This window comes from Leucoraja erinacea, chromosome 22, assembly GCF_028641065.1.
Source record: "Leucoraja erinacea ecotype New England chromosome 22, Leri_hhj_1, whole genome shotgun sequence".
NCBI classification, from domain to species: Eukaryota; Metazoa; Chordata; class Chondrichthyes; order Rajiformes; family Rajidae; genus Leucoraja; species Leucoraja erinaceus.
Window position 1 is genome coordinate 24581095 of NC_073398.1, and position 21053 is coordinate 24602147.

A 21053-nucleotide genomic window follows, 5' to 3' on the forward strand; every position below is an offset into this window, starting at 1 on the left:
CTTCTCTTCTTAATCTTGAATCATAGCCTGGCCCACATTTTGAGACTGTAACCTGGTTTTTGACACACTAGCCAGGAAAACATCATCCATGCATCTATCATGTTATGTCCCGTAAGAATTATGTATATTTTAATCAGGTCACCTCTCATTCTTCTAAACTCATGAGCACTACTAGGCTTATTATTCTTATGTTGAACTCAGCTTCACAGGAATCAATCCAGTTATTCTCGATTACAATTATTCATTTCCTTAAGTCGGATGACTTGACCTACACCTAAATATTTTTGAATTTCAATACCTTTCAATCTCTCAAAAATACGAGAGACAATTTGATGCCTGAACATAATTAAAAGTGTGAAATAAACCAGAAAAAATTGCAACTACTTTTCAATATTTCATTGTGCTATGCTGAATTATAGGTGTCAAAATAGACAATAAGCCAAACTTACAGAATTTAGTTTTCAGGTTTGAGTCATGCACATGATGTATTGCCGTGAACCAGCCTAATAGATAAGGTGGCACAGACTAGCAGAGCAGATACCTCACAGGTCCAAATCCTTAATCCAGACCTGAAGTTGTATAGTTTGCACATCCTACCTGTAACTGAGTGGATTTCCTTCGGTGCACTAGTTCTCTCAAAGATGTATGGGGTGTTAGATTAATTGGCCACAGTGAAATTGTCCCGATTCAGGGGTATTGATGAAAATGTGGGGAAATGGTTTATTGGGAAAATTAGTGGAGTAATAGGATTGCTTTGTGAGATCATATAGGCTTGATGGGTCAAAACAGCCTCTAAGATGCGAGTAATCAGAAGCATAACATTCTATCCAATTTGTATAAACTCTTAAATACTCATTGTAAATTGATTGTAGGGAGGAAGACCAAGAAAGGAAAAAGCAAAAACTTTGAACCATCTGCACAGTGATGGAAAATACATCACAATTCTAATAGCTGGGCTTGAAGGACTAGTGTATCTTGTCTACCCTCTCTTGAATATTCCTCAAATGCATTTGATTTAAAAACATTGTCCTGCCACGATGTTCAATTTAGTATAACAGTGTAGCTGATTATTATATGAAGGAAAACAAAAATAAAACAATCTTGTTGTCCAACAACCGACAATCAGACTGCCTTCTTGCACATTGTAAAATGTGTTCCTGTCCATCTGCCCCAGGGAAAGGTAATCAGTTTCTAAAATACATTGTTTTCTGTCAGATTATCCATCAATTTGCTCATCCTGGTGTAACGTATTTCAATAATGGTTGAGGAGGACTGGCTTAATTGAAACATTCTTTTCTACAAATGTAGGCATTTGCCAAGAAACTTTAGTCAATCATCCATCGATGGGTCATCCATCACCTTTATTTTTTTTGCAAGATCCAGAACCACTGAATTACCAAACAAATTGTTATGTATCTATGTTGAAGATAGATGGATATTACTTTACATGATCATCCAAAAGGCGCAGAAACGATTTCATAGATTTAAACTAAAAGGAAGAATGTAAGGATTTCAATTAAAGTTGCTGCACCAAATACATAGACTTCAGCTCTTAAAGCAATACAGTAACACAACTACATCCACCATTACCTGGAACTGTAGCAATGTTTTTATAAACATCTGCTGGATAGCAACTTGTGGTTTGATGACGAAAGATAGGATTTCCATATCAACAGTAGTAATATGCGATTATGGTTTTAATATTTCCTAACAGGATGTATTATAAAACAGCATTTTGGTAAAAAGAACTACATTGTTCACATAAAAAACATTAATTATATATAAATTCTGCAAGACATTAAAAAGGACTGCAAAAACAAATTATTAATGCAAAACACAATTAGAAAATATGTCCAAGGTAGTGAAATGGGGTGATCCACAGTGTTCCATTGCCAAGGAGGGATTAGGATTATAGTTGAGGCTCACTATAATCCAAAATACATTGACAGTTAACATAATGGTTCATTCATGCTGCAAAATAAAACGAAATCATCCAGATAATTACATAAATAAGAATTTACAGGAAAGAGTTTAAAGCCGTCCGAACGATATCAGGTTTAGTTTAAATAGAACAATTATTATTATAGGAAATATTAATGAGGCTGAAATCAGTATATTTCCATGACCTGATGACAAGGCTTTGAGAATGTTGGCTACATGACAATACAGGGCTCTCAAGGGCCTGTCCCACCAGCATGCGACTGCATGCGTCTAGCGCGACCAAACAGAAGCGGAGTTCAGCTGGGCAGGCGGTGGGCCAACTGAATTTGAACGTCGCATGGCGTCGGGCGGTGACGTCATCACGCAACTGCACGCCGGGCAGTGACGTCATCGTGCAACGCCACACGCTTGGCGTATGCCATCGAGACGCTGCGTACGCCCTCAATGCACCTGCGGGCCAACAGGCCGTTGGCGCGTGGAATGTTCGGACAGTGCAGGATTTATGGAGGCCCGCGTGATGTCGGGACCAGCCCCGTACAACTCCATACGCCTCCGTGCTTGGAAGTGCGACCGGCCCCAGCGCGGCCCTACGCCTCAAGCAACCACGTTTGGTCGCGCTAGACGCATGCAATCGCATGCTGGTGGGACAGGCCCTTCACTGAACTTTTTTTCAGTTTCCACCCGGGTAACCTAGACAGCTTTTTAGGTTGCCAAATGACAGTTTAGGTGGTCTTTTAAGATGGCTTGCATAACGCGTGCGATATTATACTCGGACAAAGTATGTAGTTACCAGTCGCATTCACATATTATTTCTGCTTCAAATAAAGTCACATACTAAACATATTCATCAATCAAGACAAGTCAGAGTCACAGAGTGATACAGTGTGGACTCAGGTCCTTCAGCCCAACTTGTCCACACCGGCCAACATGTTCCAGCTACACTAGTCCCACCTGCCCGCATTTGGTCCATATCCCTCCAAACCTGTCCTATAAATGTGCCTGTTTAAATGTACCTTCTTAAATTTTGGGATTGCCCCTGCCTCAGCTTGTTCCATACATCAATCACCCTTTGTGTGAAAAAGTTACCCCTCAGATTCCTAATAAATCTTTTCCCCTTCACCTTGAACCTATGTTCTCTGGTCCTCGATTCCCCTACCCTGGGCAAGAGTCTGTACATCTACCCGATCTATTCCACTCATGATTTCATACACCTCTATAAGATCACCCCTCATCCTCCTGCACTCAAACAAATAGAGTCCCAGCCTACTCAACCTCTCCCCATAGCTCAGACCCTCTAGCCCTGGCCACAATCTTGTAAAACATCTCTGTACCTTTTCCAGCTTGACAACATATTTCCTACAAAATTGTGCCCAGAACTGAACACTACATGTGGCCTCACCAGCGTCTTATACAACTGCAACATGACCTCCCAATGTCTAGACCCAGTCCTTGAAGAATACAACAAATGAAAAGACTGAACAATATTGGATATATTTTCTCTGGAAGGCATTTAGTTTTGCAGAACTATTTGCATTGATTTCTCTCAAGGATTTTGTTTTGCAGCAAGAAATTACATTGGAATCCATCTCAGATTAGAGGCCAAAGAAATATAAAACAGCTGTATCTTGTTAAAATTCACACACAAGCATTGTTATGGAACCACTACAGAGTGGCTATGCGCAAGCGGACATTCCTTGTATACAGATAAAAGTAGATAACCTATTTAAAATGTGAACTGTCTCCAGATTAGTATGTGTGGGTGGACAGCATTCATTTTTAGTTTGCATGCTTAACGCCATGCAGCTGAAACGGCAGCAGCTGCCGAGTGGGGTGCCTTCATCTTGCAGGGTTCCCTGTAGCACTGAGAAGATAATAATTAGCTATTGACTTCTTTGTTAATTGGTTGATTGTAATTACATGCACGATCTGGGGCCAATTAAGAGCTCATAACACTCAAGAGATTTGTACATGTATAAAGTAGAGTAGTTTGGGAGATTTACGTCACAAATGTGAAACTGGGAAAGAGAACAGTGTGAACGAGTGGATTTATAAAGTACACCCCATCTCAATAATTAATGGTTATTATACAAATGTGTATGCATTAAGACTCAATTTCTATGTCAGAATTGTTGTGAAATATAGGAATTAATCACTCAAGTCGACGGGGAAGTACGTGCAATTCAATCTTTCAATTACATAATTCTATGATTTTATTGACATTATTTAGGATTATCAACTTTCTCAATATGAAATCACAAACTAACCAGATTGATAATTTGCAAATATCTAATCAAGCAGATTTTTGACAAAGATCTCACCTTTTGTAGCTTTGGGCACTCACATGGGCCCCAGCTATGCCTGCCTCTTTGTAGGGTACGTCAAACAATCACTGTTCCAGGCGTACACTGGCCCTATCCCCGAACTATACCTCTGCTACATTGACGATTGCACCGGTGCTGTCTCCTGTACCTATGCAGAACTCACTGACTTGATGAACTTCATGACTAATTTTCATCCTGCACTCAAATTCACTTGGACCATCTCCGACATTTCCCTACCGTTTCCCTACCATCACAGGAGACTATTGACTGACATCTATTACAAATCCACTAACTCCCATAGCTATCTAGACTACACCTCTTCCCACCCTGCTTCCTGTAAAGACTTGATCCCCTACTCCCAATTCCTCCGTCTATGTTGCATCTGAACCCAGGATGGTGTTCCATACCAGGTCATCAGAGACATCCTCATACTTCAGGGAATGGGGGTTCCCCTCTTCCATTATAGATGAGGTACTCACTAGGGTTTCTTCGATATCCCGCAGCTCCATTCTTGATCCACCTCTCCCCCATTCGTACCAAACACGTCCCTCTTGGCCTCACCTTTCACCCCATCAGCCGTCGCATACAGCATATAATCCTCCGACATTTTAGCCACCTCCAACGGGATCCCACAATTAGCCACTTCTCCCCATCTCCACCCTTTTCTGCTTTCCGCAGAGACCGCACCCTCCACAACTCCCTGGTCAACTCGTCCCTTCCCACTCAAACCACCCCCTCCCCAGGTACTTTCCCCTGCAACACCTGTCCCTATAACCCCCCCCTTCGACTCCGTCCAAGGATCCTGACAGTCTTTTCAGGCGAGGCAGAGGTTCACTTGCACCTCCTCCAACCTCATCTACTGTATCCACCGATTCAGATGAGGACTGCTGTATATCGGTGAGACTAAACGCAGGTTCAGTGATCGCTTCGCTGAACACCTCTGCTCAGTCTGCCTAAACCTACCTGATCTCCCAGATGCTCAACACTTTAACTCTCCCTCCCATTCCCACACTGACCTTTCTGTCCTGGGTTTCCTCCATTGTCACAGCGAGGCCCAGCGCAAACTGGAGGCACAGTACCTCATATTTTGCTTGGGTAGCTTGCACCCCAGCGGTATGAACATTAACTTCTCTAACTTCAAGTAGCCCTTGGTTTCCCTCTCTCTCCACACCCTCCCCCTTCCCAATTCTCCGACCAGTCTTACTGTCTCCAACTACATTTTATCTCTGTACCGCCGACTCTCCTGACATCAGTCTGAAGAAGGGTCTCTACCCGAAGCATCACCCATTCCGTCTCTCCAGAGATGCTGCCGGTCCCGCTGAGTTACACCAGCATTTCGTGTCTACCTTCGATATAAACCAGCATCTGCATTTATTTCCGACACATTCCTTCACCTTTTTATTAGTTCAATTCTATGTTGTGCAAAACAAGAGGGCTTGGGAGGTGAATGGGGACAATTCTTGATCAGTTAAACAATGGATGTGTGGAGTTCATCAAAAAGGCAGAGACAGAAACCCACCAAAATCTAGAGAGAAACATAGACAAACCATCCAGGAAATTATGCTGCCATGAAGGAGAGAAATAAGTTATGAATCATACAAATTATCACAGGAATGGAGTGTAGGAACCAGAGAAAGATTAAACAGGACAATGAAATATATCTAAGGTGCGAGCTGGGTTGCCATGGTGATGTGCTGTTTGAAAAATTATCTGATTGATAGATTAATGAGGGCAGTTTGGAGAGAAAACAAATAGATGGACATGATAAAACTGTGAAATGCAATTCAAAAACTGTGACAGAGAACTGAAGTCAAACAAGAAAGCGGGTAATATCCTGCACTCCAGGCAATGTCTGTGGATTGAGAACAATCGTGCCAGCACGTACAGCATAATAGGACTGACAAATTCTGGTAGAAACAGAGAAGATGAGCTGGAGACATGAATGACAGCAGTTGCTGTAATCTGGAGAAAAAGAAATTCCTCCCAAAAGTTAGCTGGGTTTCGGAGTAAATATACAACACAGAAGGGACGGAGTTATATGATATGTCGAATTCCGACGGAGTGCTTCAGTAACTCTGCAGATCAGAGGAACTCTGCTTGTGGAAGTCAGTGGGTTTATAATAAACATCAGTCGATAATTTGTCCCCTGTGATGGAGAGAGAGAGATAAACAAATGTAGGAGATGGTGGAAGTGAATTTAAGAGCAGGGTTAGTGATAAAGTTAATGAAATCCAACGAGTTCTGCATGGGAGGTAGACAAACGTGCTGGAGAAACTCAGCGGGTGCAGCAGCATCTATGGAGCGAAGGAAATAGGCAACGTTTCGGGCCAAAACCCTTCTTCAGATTTATCATAGGTTCTGCATGGGTGCAGGAGGCAGTCCCAATGCAGTCATCGATGTAGCAGAGAAAGAGTTTGGGGATGGTGCAGTGTATATTTGGAGCAAGGACTGTTTGACATAACCAACAAGGTAGGCAGCATAGCTGGGCCCATTCGGGTGCCAAAGGCTACACCTTTAACTTGAAGAAAGTGAGAGGAGTCAAAAGAGTTGTTGAGGGTGAGTATTTAAGAAGGAACTGCAGATGCTGGTACGAAAAAAATCTCCAGTATTTTTGTGTACCTTTGTTGAGGGTGAGGACAGGTTCTGTCAAACGAAGGAGAGTTTTAGTAGAGGGGAATTGATTGGGTCTATCTATGTTCGACTATCTGTGTTCTGCAGAGACGCTGTCTGACCCGCTGAGTTATTCAGACACTTTAGATTTTTTTAAATTGTAAACTAGCATCTGCAGTTCCTCGTGTTTACATTGTTGAATTCAATATTGAGTCCTGAAGGCTGCACCATGCCCAGGCAAAAGATAAGTTGACAAGGTTACACTGAGCTTCTTTGGAAAAACACAAGGGATCACAGGCAGAGAGTGGAAATGGCATGGAGAAATGAAGTGACAGGCAACTGGACGCCCGGGTCCAATGAAGATTCCTGGAAGCAGTTACTCTATCCATCTGGCTCCTTCAGTGTAGAGGTTACTGGATTATGAGCACAATACAGTCAAGAAGCTCAAAAATGATGTTTTTTTAAATATAGAGAATGGAGTGTGCCTAGAATGCATCGCCAAGGGTGCTAGTGGAAGCAGATATGATAGTGTCAATTAAGAGGCTTTTAGATGGACACATTCATATAGAGGGGATGGAGCGATATGAATCACGTGCAGGCAGAAGGGATGAGTTTAATTTGGGATCATGTTTGGAGCAGAATTCGAAACGCCCGTTCATGTGCTGTTTTATGTGCTATAATTGTTTGCATCCCTGGATGGTAGGAAATGAAATGTGCATGTTGCACAGAAAGGTGCCACAGAGGGAGAGTTGTTGGTAGAGATGAAAGTACAGGCTAGGAGTAGTGAAGCAAATGGCCCATTCTGAAACCTGAAAGGTAAGAAAAGGGGAAAATATATCTATGGTGGAATCTAACTGAAGGTGACAGATAATACCAATATTGTTCTGTTAAATGGGGAAGCCAATGAGGTGGAAAGTAAATCTCAGAGGCATCTGTGGAGGGTATTTTCAGTGGAGCAGTTGCTACAGAGACCGAGGAGCTGGATAATTGAACAGATTCCTTACAGAAGGAAGGGTAGGTAAAACACAACTTATCTCTTGCATATATAGTTCTGAGGAGATTTAGGCCATTTGGAAAAATGGGCTGAAAGATGGCAGATGGAGTTTAATGCTGATCAATGTGAGGTGCTACACCTTGGCAGGACAAATCAAAATAGGACGTACATGGAAAAGGGTAGGGAATTGAAGAATACAGTTGAACAGAGGGATCTGGGAATAACCGTGCATAGTTCCTTGAAGGTGGAATCTCATATAGATAGGGTGGTAAAGAAAGCTTTAGGTATGCTAGCCTTTATAAATCAGAGCATTGAATATAGAAGCTGGGATGTAATGTTAAAATTGTACAAGGCATTGGTGAGACCAAATCTGGAGTATGGTGTACAATTTTGGTCGCCCAATTATAGGAAGGATGTCAACAAAATAGAGAGAGTACAGAGGAGATTTACTAGAATGTTGCCTGGGTTTCAACAACTAAGTTACAGAGATAGGTTGAATAAGTTAGGTCTTTATTCTCTGGAGCGCAGAAGGTTAAGGGGGGACTTGATAGAGGTCTTTAAAATGATGAGAGGGATAGACAGAGTTGATGTGGACAAGCTTTTCTCTTTGAGAATAGGGAAGATTCAAACAAGAGGACATGACTTCAGAATTAAGGGACAGAAGTTTAGGGGTAACATAAGGGGGAACTTCTTTACTCAGAGAGTGGTAGCGGTGTGGAATGAGCTTCCAGTGGAAGTGGTGGCGGCAGGTTCGTTGGTATCATTTAAAAATAAATTGGATAGGCATATGGATGAGAAGGGAATGGAGGGTTATGGTATGAGTGCAGGCAGGTGGGACTAAGGGAAAAAAGTTGTTCGGCACGGACTTGTAGGGCCGAGATGGCCTGTTTCCATGTTGTAATTGTTATATGGTTATTGTTATATGGTTAATCTGAAAGGTTAATGTGTTTAAGGTGCAGTCTAACCTGCTGAATATTTACAACATCTCCATGGTTTTTTTTTATTCTAGAGGATATACTTGCAATAGAGATAGTGCAGAAAAAGTTTACCAGTATGGTTCTACACAACTTCATTCGATAACTTCTTAAAAAATTATTTGAAAGAGAAACTGTTCTCCTTCGCATTATTTCTCCCCCATCAATTCCTTGGTTTACTAAGGCTACACAGCTCCTAAACTAGGAAGCCAAATGTCTAATCTACTCGCTGGCTTTGACCAATTTACTAAGAGCTGTACAAGAACAGTACAAATCGCCCTCCACAAGAATGCAAGAGACTAGGAGCTGGAGTAGACCACAAGTCCCTTCTAGTGTGTCCTGCTCTTTTATATGTTCATGGATAATCTGTTCTTCCCTCCAACTCCTCTCCTGTGCAAATTCACCATGCCCCTCTGTTCCTTGACTTAACAAACATTTAGCCACTTTCACTTTAAATATTTCTAATGATCCAACATTTTCTCCCCACCGGAACAGAGAACTCCAAAGATTCACCAGCCTCTGAGATAAATTTCTACATACAGTGCCCTCCATAATGTTTGGGACAAAGACCCATCATTTATTTATTTGACTCTGTACTCCACAATTTGAGATTTGTAATATTTTTTTTTTAAATCACGTGTTTAAAGTGCACATTGTCAGATTTTAATAAAGGCTATTTTTAATAAATTTTGGTTTCACCATGTAGCAGTGTTTATCCATAGTCCCCCAAATTTCAGGGCACTATAATGTTTGGGACACAGCGATGTCATGTAAATGTAAGTAGTCATGTTTAGTATTGTGTTGCATATCCTTTGCATTCAATGACTGCTTGAAGTCTGCGATTCATGGACATCACCAGTTGCTGGGTGTCTTCTCTGGTGATGCTTTGCCAGGCCTGTATTGCAGCCATCTTTAGCTGATGCTTGTTTTGGGGGCTAGTCCCCATTAGTTTCCCTTCAGCATATAAAAGGCATGCTCAATTGGGTTCAGATCGGGTGATTGACTTGGCCACTCAAGAAATGACCATGTTTTAGCTTTGAAAAACTCCTTTGTTGCTTTAGCAGTATGTTTGAGAACATTGTCTTGCTGTAGAATGAACCACCGGCCAATGAGTTTTGAAACATTTGTTTGAACGTGAGCAGATTGAATGTGTCTAGACACTTCAGAATTCATTACGCTACTCCCATCATCGGTAGTATCGTCAATGAAGATAATTGAGCCAGTACATTCATCAGCCATACATGCCCAGGCCATAACACCCCCACCACCGTGTTTGAGGTGGTATACTTTGGATCTTGGACAGTTCCTTCTCTCCTCGATACTTTGCTCTTGCATCACTCTGATATAAGTTAATATTTGTCTCATCTGTCCACAAGACCTTTTTCCAGAACTGCGGTTGCTCTTTTAAGTACTTCTTGGCAAACTGTAACCTGGCCATCCTATTTTTGCAGCTAACCAGTGGTTTGAATCTTGCAGTGTAGCCTCTGTATTTCTGTTCATGAAGTCTTCAGCAGACAGTGGTCATTGACAAATCCACACCTGACTCATGAAGAGTGTTTCTGATCTGTCGGACAGGTGTTTGGGCATTTTTCTTTATTATAGAGAGAATTCTTCTGTCATCAGCTGTGGAGGCCTTCCTTGGCCTGCCAGTCCCTTTGTGATTAGTAAGCTCACCAGTGCTTTATTTCTTCTTAATGATGTTCCATACGGTTGATTTTGGTAAGCCTAAGGTTTGGCTGATGTTTCTAACAGTTTTATTCTTGTTTCTCAGTCTCATAACGGCTTCTTTGACTTTCATTGGCAGAACTTTGATCCTCATGTTGATAAACAGCTATAAAAGTTTCCAAAGTTGATGGAAAGACTGGAGGAAAGACTAGGTGCTGCAAGCTCTCTTATACCTGCATTAAGGAGGCATTTAAACGCACCTGAGCAATTACAAACGCCTGTGAAGCCATGTGTTCCAAACATGATGGTGCCTTGAAATGGAGAGGGGAGAGACTATGTTTAAACACAGCTATAATTTCTACGTGTTGAAACCAAAATGTATAAAAATGGCCTTTAATAAAATCTGACAATGTGCACTTTAACCACATGTGATTTTCTCTATTACAAATCTCAAATTGTGGAGTACAGAGGTAAATAAATAAATGATGGGTCTTTGTCCCAAACATTATGGAGGGCACTGTATCTCAGTTCTGAATGACTTGCTTCTTATCTCGTAGTTACATTCCCTTGCTTGAGATTTCCCCACGAGTGCAAACATCGCAACATCTATCCTGTCAAGACCCTAAGGATCTTGTATGTTTGAACATTGTTATGTTCCATCCATCTTTTCTTTCCCTTATAAAAGTTGGCAGCGTTTGGGAATAAGCGTATGAAAAAATGTGAAAAACTGTGAAGGAAAACTCACATCCTTTGCTTCACCAGTTCCTGCTTGTTTCAGTCTTTCAGATAGATCTGCAGCAGTTGAATCAAGCTTGCATGTTTTAAAATCAACAATGAAGCCCAGATGGGTTTCAGAGAAAATAGAGGAGAGGGGGGGCAAAAGAGAAGCAGTAAAGTAACTCACTCGGTAAAACGTCCTGCAGTTGCAATTAGAGTTGGCTTCTTGCCACTAGCTTTAAGAAACAAAGAAATGTCCAAATTGGCAGGCAAAATTTAAGTAAATTAATCAGCCCAAGTATTTTTGTAGATTTCTTAAGCATAGTCCACGTAATTGTTTTGACATTTTAATCAACTTGACATCGCAGGACTTTTCCTTGAAGCCTTGAAAAGGAGTGGAGCACATTCATTTGACGATTGAATTGTTAATTTGTGACCTAAAATACTTGCAAGCTTCTTTGAGCTACACAACGGGAATCACTTGGTAAATCCAGCACAGTGGCAGAGGGAAGAAAGTTGAAAGCTGTTTTCTTTGAATACATAAAACCTCTGGGATTTGGCTTACTCATCTTTATTAAACGTGTAAAAAGTGTTTGGAATAAGCAACATCTCTGGGTATCTGTAAAGGGGTATTATTTCAGATGTAGTCCCACAGTTAGAACTGTTCTGGTAATATTGCAGTCTAGAAATTATTATTGACCTGACATAAATCGTGTAAACATTCAGACTTACAGAACTAAGAAATGCAAACCTATAGTTTCAAAAATTTGCCTTAAGAATCTAATTATAACCATAACCAGTGCAAATTTATTTACACAAGCTGCAAGAGAGGATTCTTCAGGATCGAATTTACTTCCCTTTAGAAGAGAACGGGATAATTATGGACAGTTTACATGGCTTTGTGTGCAGCAGGTTACATCTTACTAACTTGAAGTGTTTTTTGAGGAGGTGACAAAGGGAATCGACAGGGTAGGGCAGTGGACTGCATGGATTTTAGCAGGGGATTTGATAAAGTTCCTCATGGTGAACTGATCCAGAAGATTAAGATTCATGGGACCAGTCTGAAGAAGGGGCTCGTCCCGAAACGTCACCATTCCTTCTCTCCAGAGATGCTGCCTGTTTCGCTGAGTTACTCCAGCCTTTTGTGTGCATCCACATTGACTTGGCCATTTGGATTCAGAACTGGCTTGCTCATAGAAGACAGAGGTAGTAATGGAAGGGTATTATTTTGACTGGAGGTCTGTGACCACTAATGTTCTGCAGGGAACTGTGTGAAAATGTAAATACGTCAGTTAGCAAGTTTGCAGACAAGACCCAAATTGGTGGAGACGCAGACAGTGAAGAAGGTTGTTAAATAATACAGTGGGAATTCAATCAGTTACGGGGATAAGGAGATGGAGTTTGATCCGAGCAAATGTGAGATGCCATATGCTTGCCTACATCGAGTACAGGAGTCAGGAAGTCTCGCTGCAGCTTTATAAACTTTGGATAGGCCTCATTTAGAGTATTGTGTGCAGCATTACAGGAAGCATATGGAGGATTTGCAGCGGGTGCAGCAGAGGTTCACCAGAATGCTGGTTTAGAGGGTATAAGCAATAGGAAGAGTCAAATTGGCTTCTCTAGAGCTTGGGTGGTTGAGTGGAGACCTGATATAAGTATATAAAAGTATGTGTGGCATAGATAGTCAGTCAGACCATTTTCCCAGGGTGGAAATGTCAAAGACCAGAGGGCATAGTTTTAAGGTCAGAGGGGGAAAATCTAATAGGATGTGTGAACATGGAGAGTGGGAGATGCGCGGAATGCGTGCCGCCGGGTGGTGGTGGGGGCAGATTTGATAGTGGCGCTGAAGAGGCTTTTTGAGAGGCACATTGATGTGCAGGGAATGGAAGGATATAGATCATATGCAGGCAGAGGAGATCATTATAACTTGACAGCATTTCGGCACAGACATAATGGGTTGAAGCACCTGTTCCTGTGCTGTATTGTGATGTTTTATATTCTCTGTCAAAAGGACAGCTCTTTATTTGTAACAGAGGAATAAAACACTAATTGCAGGTTGATTGTCTTATCTAATAGCTAGGGCACAAAACTAATGGTCTATTTCTGGAGATGGCCAGGAGTTTCCACTTAATTTAAAACCATTCTGTACTTAACAGCCTTTTAGTTATCTAAAATTTTCTTTGCCACACAACTGCCTTTCCCCAGATCACAGATTATTGCTTCCAGACCACATACAAGGAGAACACTAACCCATTTCTAACTCTCCTTTTGTTTGCTCATTTCTCCAAGAAAATCAATTTCTATACCTACAACCGTTTAATTCATTCCCAGATAATGTCACAATGTTGGCACTTGTACCTACTTGAGGTTAAAGACAGGTGCAAAGTCCCCTGCTCTCAAATGTTTCCCTTGGCAGTCATCCCGTTTTCTTGATGGTGCAGGCAGGAGTCTCACAAAATGTGTGGTTACAGTGAATGCCAGCTGAGACCACTGTCTGAGGTAGTACAGGAGAAAAAACAGTGCCCTCATCTTAAATACTAACTCCAAGGGGAGAGAGGGAGGAGGCAGAGGAAGCACGAGTAGGATTGGCAGAATAAGAATGTTTATCATCACATAACTTCAGGGAGGAGAAAAAGCTTGCAGCTCTGTAACAGATGATTTTAATCGCAGAGACTGGCGCAGAGAAGTGGGTTTAATATGAGTGGAAAGAGGTTTGGCTTGCAAACCAAGTTTCCAGTTATAGACACAAAGTGCTGGAGTAATTCAGCGGCTCAGGCAGCATTTCTGGAGAAAAGGGATGGGTGATGTTTTGGTTCGGGTCCCTTCTCCAGACTCCAGAGATGCTGCCTGACGTGCTGAGTTACTCCAGTACTTTGTGTCTATCTTTGGTATAAACGGCATATGCAGTTCTTTGTTTCTACATTTAGGTTTCTAGTTAAATAGGTTCCATGCTTCAAAGCAGTTACAGAAGTCTTCACTAAAACCAGATTTATGGCAAAATATAGTCTCTAAACCTCCAGTGGGCTGCAGAAAGCTGTGGATCGTTGTGCTTGTAGCAGATGGCATGTTGCAATACTGCAAATGCCAGACCGAGACAAACGCCAGAAAGGCAGGAAACACACACAGAATCCAAAAATAAACAGCCAGTCTAGCTGCTCAAGAACGAAAATAAAAGATATTTTCAGACAGAACTGCACCACTGATAGAGAACTGAAGGCTCATTAGCAATTGAAGGAATTGGGTTGAGATAAGTGAAGAGAGCTGGTCATGTTCTGTGCCTAATGTACGACAAGGCCTCTAATAACTGCATTCAGAGGAGCCACAGAATTGTGGTTCAAATGAAGAAAAATCTGTCCTTCAGTATAGAAGGTAGGTGACACATTTGAAGTTGCCTTCTTTAGAAACATTGTTTTTTTAGCAGAGTACAGGGGTTTTCTTACATGGTCATAGCTGTACTCAATATTGGAAAATGTAGTCTCAATCATGAGGCCAATAGCTGACCTGCTATCACACACTCCCTTTCACTGTACTCACCTTTGAGATGTGGAGTGTCAAGCTTGCTAGATTTAAAAACTACTAATTTGGAAGTAAATACAAAATAAGGTTTAATGAGGTAAAGCCTGTGAATATTAAAAATTAAAGTGAAATTAATAAAGCATACCTTCCTACCTCCTAATCCACAATCCTACTATCTGCAACATGGTTCAGGATCCAAGAAAGGATTCTCCAGTTTCTGCATCCGTCACCTCAGTTTTGCAAGTCCTGGACTGAGGCTATCTGAGTAACTGAGCTTCACCAGTTCTATTGGCCAATGACATCTTGTGCAATGTTCTATCCCCTTCGTGACAACGTATTCCATTGAACAGAAGTGGCTTATTGAATCTCCCATCTTGCATTGAAAATAATTAAAACAACATTTGAATTGGAATAGTGATCCAGAAAAGCAGTTCGTATATCATCTGATACGGACACGAGGTATGAACATTGAAGAGTGGATCACATGGGATTTACAGCAGATGTTTGTGCCCATAACGGCATTTCGTTTGGACCCATATACAGTGTATCTTGTATATACAGTGCCCTTCATAATGTTTGGGTCAAACACCCATCATTTACTTATTTACCTCTGTACTCCACAATTTGAGACATGTTATAGAAAAAAATAACATGTGGTTAAAGTGCACATTGTCAGATTTTATTAAAGGCAATTTTTATACATTTTGGTTTCATCACATAGACATTACAGCAGTGTTTATACATAGTCCCCCCCATTTCAGGGCACCATAATGTTTGGGACACATGGCTTCACAGGCGTTTGTAATTGCTCAGGTGTGTTTAATTGCCTCCTTAATGCAGGTATAAGAGTTCTCGGCACTGAGTCTTTCCTCCAGTCACACCATCATCTTCGGAAGCTTTTATTGCTGTTTATCAACATGAGGACCAATGTTGTGCCAATGAAAGTCAAAGAAGCCATTATGAGACCAAGAAACAAGAATAAAACTGTGAGAGCCATCAGCCAATCCTTAGGCTTACGAAAATCAACTGTTTGGAACATCATTAAGAAGAAAGAGAGCACTGGTGAGCTTACTAATCGCAAATGGACTGGCAGGCCAAGGAAGACCTCCACAGCTGATGACAGAAGAATTCTCTCTATAATAAAGAAAAATCCCCAAACACCTGTCTGACAGATCAGAAACACTCTTCAGGGGTCAGGTGTGGATTTGTCAATGACCACTGTCCGCAGAAGACTTCATGAACAGAAATACAGAGGCTACACTTTAAGATGCAAACCACTGGTTAACCGCAAAAATAGGATGGCCAGGTTACAGTTTGCCAAGAAGTACTTAAAAGAGCAACCACAGTTGTGGAAAAAGGTCTTGTGGACAGATGAGACGAAGATGGATTTATATCAGTGATGGCAAGAGCAAAGTATGGATGAGAGAAGGAACTGCCAAGATCCAAAGCATACCATCTCATCTGTGAAACACGGTGGTGGGAGTGTTATGGCCTGGGCATGTATGGCTGCTGAAGGTACTGGTTCACTTATCTTCATTGATGATACAACTGCTGATGGTAGTAGCATAATGAATTCTGAAGTGTATATCCTATCTGCTCAATTTCAAACAAATGTCTCAAAACTCATTGGCTGGTGGTTCATTCTACAGCAAGACAATAACCCCAAACATACTGCCAAAGCAACAAAGGATTTTTTCCAAAGCTAAAAGATGGTCAATTCTTGAGTGGCTGTCAATCACCCGATCTGACCCGATTTGAACATGCCTTTTATATGCTCAAGAGAAAACGGAAGGGGACTAGCCTCCAAAACAAGCATAAGCTAAAGATGGCTGCAATACAGGCCTGGCAGAGCATCACCAGAGAAGACACCCAGCAACTGGTGATGTCCATGAATCACAGACTTCAAGTAGTCATTGCATGCAAAGGATATGCAACAAAATACTAAACATGACTAGTTTAATTTACATGACATTGCTGTGTCCCAAGCATTATGGTGCCCTGAAATGGGGGGGGGGGGGGGGGGGGAGGGGGGGAGGGACAGGGATATAATAAACACTGCTGTAATTTCCACGGTGAAATTAAAATGTATAAAAATCTTTATTAAAAGCTGACAATGTGCAATTTAACCACGTGTGATGTTTTCTACTGCAAATCTCAAATTGTGGAGTACAGAGGCAAATAAACGAATGATGGGTATTTGTCCCAAACATTATGGAGGGCACTGCAAGTCTTGGATCTTAACATGCTCACCTGAAACTGCTTAATAATGCTTTACACCACCCAATATCCCATGTATTTAATATGGGTAAATGCTGTGGCTAAAGTCACTGCATGAAAATCACATAAGTTAATTTAGCCTTCAAACAAAACAACATCAATAGGGAGGTTTCACGGCAGTCGGGTCACGACCCATGACCCGTACTGTTGCTATGCTACTCCAAGTGGAGTACACGCGATGAACTGCAGGTAAGCACTTACCATTGTTTCCAGCGTAGCGGGCCCGTTAAAACCCGCTGAAATTGTCAATTTTTGCGCTGTAAATAATTATGGAAATCGGGATAAGCGTGTGAGACATTTAGCCTACTTCAGAATTCCAAAAGTGAGGAGAAATGACGGTAGATAGAAGCGAGAGCTGAAGGGACAACAACAGCCAAAGTGCTTAGCGAACATTGGCCGTTTGCTCACTGCATTTCATCAACTAAGGCATCATTTGTTTTTTTTCTAGATTCCTTTGGCATCTAAAAAGTTTCAGAAGTGATAAATCTGGCTGTAAATTTTTTAAATTGCCCATGGTTCTCAAGTGAGTTTTTACATACAAAATGAAAACGCATCTGAAGAAAAATCTACAGCCAGATTTATCACTTCTGAGACTTTTTAAGATACCAAAGGAATCAAGAAAAAACACAAATAATGCCTTACCGCTGATGAAATGCAGTGAGCAAACGCGATAATCCCCAATATTTTCAATTCTGCACGGCCAATGTTCGCCAAGCACTGCTGCTGTTGTCCCTTTAGCTCTCGCTTCTCTTTACTTTCATTTCGCTTCACTTTTGGAATTCTGAAGTTGGGTACATGTCTCTCACACTTACCCCGAATTCCACAATTTTTTTCAGCGCATAAATTCAACATTTTGGAGGTTTTTAAACAGGTAGGAAAGTACGCGTTTCTGGCATTAATAACATATACCAGAAGTTACGGATGTCCTCCAGATGGATTGAGCGGCTCTGTGCGTCAAGCCCTATGACCCAGTGACCTTACGTGCAACCCCCTATAGACTGCAAATTGAGAGATTTTGACTAGTTATTCATAAACGGCCAAAAGACACTACAGGTGCACAACCTTTTATCCGAAGATCCAAATAACGAAAACCTCTGAATAGCGACATTTTTTCAGTCCTTGAAAAAAGGTCCTTGAAAACGTTCACGGAGGGCGGCCCTCAGAGGTGACAGAGGAACCTCCGGTCAGTCCTCGAAGAAAGGGGAACTAAATCCCCATCCATAAAAGAGAAGGTGAGGGTATATTGCGTGGGAGGGTTAATAATTGACAATATGCTGCTGTCTGCCCGCTGAGTTAAAAAAGTTCCCACGGTAGACTCACGATACACAGTGTATCGTGAGTCTTGCGTGGGAACTTTTTTAACTCAGCGGGCAGGGAGCTGCAGATTGTTGCTCCCTTCAGTTTCACCCTACCTACACCCCTCTGCTTCCCGGCCATGTGTGTGACCCCTTCCCTCCCCTCTCCAGCTCCCCGCCCATTGCACCGGCGCGGGGGCTTTGCACTGTCTTCACGTCGGCAATGCCAGTCACCGGAGACGTCAGGACCAACGGGACACCGACCCCCAGGCCCACTGCAAGCACGGAGATCCATGAGACCCACAGCCAGCAGCAGCCCAGCCCCGTTCCAACTCCAGAGGAAAACTGCAAACTAGCGGGAGACATCGGGACCACCAGGAGCCGCTCCCCGATGGGCCGCTACGGCGACAAGTGGCAGTTCGCCCACAGCCCGAGCTGTGCCCCCTCATCGGGACACCGACCCCCAGGCCCACTGCAAGCACTGAGATCCCAGATCAGCAACTCCAGCCCAGCCCCGCTCCAACTCCAGAGGGGCAGAAACTGATGGTGCGCAAGGTGCGTCTTGTTCTTGAGGTCGCGCAGCTCGGGCTGTGGGCGAACTGCCACTTGTCGCCGTAGCGGCCCATCGGGGAGTGGATTCCTCTGGAGTTGGGGGTGGGGAGGGGGAGGCGGGTATTGTGCTGTTTGATAGAAGCCCCTGCTATCCCAGGGACAGGGAGATGGGACATCCACCGAGGGCGGCCCGCAGAGGTGACAGCGGAACCTCCGGTCGGTCCTCGACGAAAGGGGAACTAAATCCCCATTCATAAAAGAGAAGGTGAGGGTACATTGACTGGGAGAGTAGGAATCCCAAGACAAAGTTGAGTGAGCGTTCACCGAGGGTGGCCCGCAGAGGTGACAGCAGAACCTCGGGTCGGTCCTGGAAGAAAGGGGAACTAAAAAGAGAAGTGGAGGGTATATTGCGCGGGAGGGTATATCGCCTACCTGGAAGAAACCAGACATTTTTTCCAGATGATGCGTCTGCACACACAAAGCTCACGTTTGGCGCCTCTGATGCACACGGATATAAGAGTGTGAAAATTAGCCTTGGGCATGTAGCCCCGCTAGGGTGACATGAGTGCGGGAGGTGATTCAATGCTGCGGTCACATTTACAAATTCAGGAACTCATTCAACACACTGCATTTCATACAGACATTTATTCTGTAAGAAAAAAACTACACTGAAGACTCAAACTCGCGACCGAGGAACTGCCGGGATCAAGGCGCAAACTCGCGACATTGCGGATATGAGCCGGGCACTCTACCACTGAGCCAGCCATTAAAATCTACGCTAAAAAATTTCCATTCCGAAGACCGACAAATTCCAAATTACGAAAAGTGTCTGGTCCCAAGGCTGTCGGATAAAAGGTTGTGCACCTGTACCTGTTACCATTGAGAATGTCTCAAATCACACAGAAATACTTCAAATAAGTTTGTAGTTGGTCAATACTTGCTTGGTGCCACCAGACAGCAAAAATCTGCAACTATGTTTATCCAAAGACTCTTTATGGTTCGTTGGCAGATCTTTTTTCAAATAAAAAGCAAACATTCCTTACCACTACAAAAAAATGCCAAGTTTGCTTTTGAAATGAATAATTTATATCCCCCAAATTCCTTATTAAAAAGCCACTATTGTTGAGCGTTTAAGTAAAAATATTTAAACTGTTAGATTCATTACTGAGATGAAGACACGATCAACAGACTATCTTAGGTTGGAATCAGTTTGGATGACGTTACCAATTACTTATCTTTCTCCCTATCACCAAGAGTGGAATTTATTTACATTTCAAACTGCAGATCACGACATTTAGTTGTAAAAATGCATCCAAATGAATCCTTTCCTCATGAACCATTTGTTGATGGAATAATGTAATCTAGCTATCTCTGACCTATGTCCTCCTTGACCTGTATATAGCCTTCAACACAGTTGACGGCACCATCTACCCCTTGCATCTCTTCACTGTTCTCCAGCTGCAAGAAACCAAATTATCAAGATGCCATGTATATCTTTCCGATTACAGAGTCCAGAACAAGGGGTCTTAGTTTAAGGATAAGGGGGAAATCTTTTAGGACCGAGATGAGAAAAACATTTTTCACCCAGAGAGTGGTGAATCTCTGGAATTCTCTGCCACAGAAGGTAGTTGAGGTCAGTTCATTGGCTATATTTAATAGTGAGTTAGATGTGGCCCATGTGGCTAAAGGAATCAGGGGGTATGGAGAGAAGGCAGGTACAGGATACTGAGTTGGATGATCAGCCATGATCATCTTGAATGGTGGTGCAAGCTCGAAGGGCCGAATGGCCTACTCCTGCACCTATTTTCTATGTTTCTATGTTACACCAAGAAAAATCAGCAATTGTTTTATATTACAACTGGTGTCCCTCAAACGATCACTCCTCATGTTAACCATCAGCAACAAACTGAAAACGATGTTGGTTTCCAAATTTATGCTGACACACGTAGGTCCACCTTATCCGTGTCACGCTTAGCTACTCCAGTGGTCCAACTGTATGGTATCCATTCATGAACGACTAAATCTTTCCTACAACATCATAAGCACAGTTCTCTAGCCATGGACTCCATCCCAATCCTTGACAACAGTCAAAAGCTAAACCAGACTACTTGCTACTTTATGTCACTCTGAGATGATCTATACCATCAGTGATCAATTTTCTTCATTGCACATCTACTGAGCGGCACAATGG

The 21053-nt window shown here is 42.4% G+C and overlaps 1 protein-coding gene across 6 annotated transcripts in view; it reads right to left on the minus strand.

Annotated features, from left to right (window-relative positions):
• LOC129707819 (plexin-B2-like) overlaps positions 1-21053 on the minus strand; it is a 193415-nt gene that overhangs the window by 101975 nt on the left and 70387 nt on the right. The gene's annotated exons all lie outside the window — the stretch shown is intronic.